This window comes from Nicotiana tomentosiformis, chromosome 1 (assembly GCF_000390325.3).
Source record: "Nicotiana tomentosiformis chromosome 1, ASM39032v3, whole genome shotgun sequence".
NCBI classification, from domain to species: domain Eukaryota; kingdom Viridiplantae; phylum Streptophyta; class Magnoliopsida; order Solanales; family Solanaceae; genus Nicotiana; species Nicotiana tomentosiformis.
In genome coordinates, this window is record NC_090812.1 from 82,268,735 (window position 1) to 82,270,898 (window position 2,164).

Here is a 2,164-nt window from a genome sequence, read left to right on the forward strand (position 1 = left end):
TATGCACTGCTTCAATTTTCTTCGATTCTACCTTTATCCCCTCACTAGATACTACATGACCCAAAAATGCCACTGAATCTAGCCAGAATTCACACTTCGAAAATTTTGCATATAACTTCTTCTCTCTCAAGGTCTGAAGTACAATCCTCAAGTGCTTCTCATGATCCTCCCGACTCCGAGAGTACACCGAAATATTGTCAATAAACACAATGATGAAAGGGTCAAGATAGGGTTGAAATACACTGTTCATCAAGTGCATGAATGCTGTTGGGGCGTTGGTTAGCCCAAAAGACATCACAAGGAACTCGTAATGACCATACCGAGTTCTGAAAGCAGTCTTCGAGATATCTGGCCCCCGAATCTTCAACTGATGATAGCCTGAACGCAAGTCGATCTTACAGAACATGCTGGCACCCTGAAGCTGATCAAATAGGTCATCAATACATAGCAATGGATACCTGTTCTTCACTATAACCTTATTCAACTGACGATAATCGATACACATTCGCATAGAACCATCCTTATTCTTCACAAACAAGACAGGAGCACCCCAAGGTGACACACTGGGCCGAATAAATCCCTCATCGAGCAACTCTTGCAACTGTTCCTTTAATTCTTTCAACTATGTTGGGGCCATACGATAAGGTGGAATAGAAATTGGCTGAGTGCCTGGTAACAAATCAATGCCAAAGTCAATATCTCTATCGGGCGGCATGCCCGAAAGATCTGCTGGGAATACATCTGAATAGTCCCTCACTACCAGAACAGACTCGACGGTAGGAGTATCAACACTAACATCCCTCACATAGGCCAGATACGCATCACACCCCTTCTTAACCATTCGTTGAGCTTTAAGAAATGAGACAACCCTGCTAGGAACACGATCTAAGGTACCTCTCTACTCAAGCCACAGTAGACCTAGCATAGCCAACATCACGGTCTTGGAATTACAATCAATGATAGCGTGATAAGGTGACAACCAGTCCATGCCCAAAATGACATCGAAATCCACCATATTGAGCAATAATAAATTGGCTCTGGTCTCAAAACCACTAAGAACAATCAAACACGACAGATACACATGATCAACAATAATAGAATCACCTACGAGTTTAGATACCTAAATAAGTGAACTCAAAGAATCGTGGGATACACCCAAATGCGGGGCAAAATAAGATGCCACATAGGAATAAATGGGGCCTGGATCAAATAAGACTGATGCATCTCTATGACAGTCCGGAACAATACCTGTGATAATAGAATCAGATGCAACTGCCTCTGTCCTAGCAAAAAGGGCATAATATCTGGCCTGGCCTCCCCCTCTAGGGCGACCTCTACCTGTATGACCTCCACCTCTAGCTGGCTGTGCAGGTGGGGTGGTAGCTGGTGCTGTAACCATAGCTTGAGGACCTGGTGGAGTACGCAGTGCCTGAGTAATCTATGGAGGAGTACCCCTCCTAAATCTGGGGCAATCCCTCACCACATGGTGAATTTCACCATACTCAAAACAAGCTCTCAGAGGACGTGGTTGCTGTGACTGGCTCGGGCCTGATCGACTGTACTGACCACTGAAAGCACCCTGTACAGGAGGCACACTAGACACTGGCGGTGGATAATAAGGATCATGGGGCCTAGTAGTTGCCGGAGCACCGCTGGCAGCTGGAAGTGCTAAATGAACATGGCGACCCATATAACCCCTGCCCTGACGAGGTGCCGCTTGGGCACGAGTACCACTGTAAGTGCCAGATTCTCGATACCTCTTGGCCTCTCTCTCCTCTCTATCCGAGTCAGCATACCCTCCAACCTTTTAGTAATCCCTACTACCTGCTGGTACGTAATATTCATCTCGAACTCTCAGGCCATTTTCAATCTGATACTGGGGTTGAGACCCTCAATAAACTGACAAACCTGCTCTCGAACAGTAGCAACCAAGGCCGGTGCATGCCTCGCCAAATCACTGAATTGGACCGCATACTCTGACACGATCATAGAACCCTGGCACAACTACTCAAACTCTGTGTGCCAAGCATCTCTGAGACTCTGGGGAACATACTCCCTCAAGAACATATATGAGAACTGAGTCCAAGTGAGTGAAGCTATCTCAGCTGGACTATCCAACTCGTATGCGCGCCACCACTGATAGGTCGCTCCTCTAAGCTGGAAC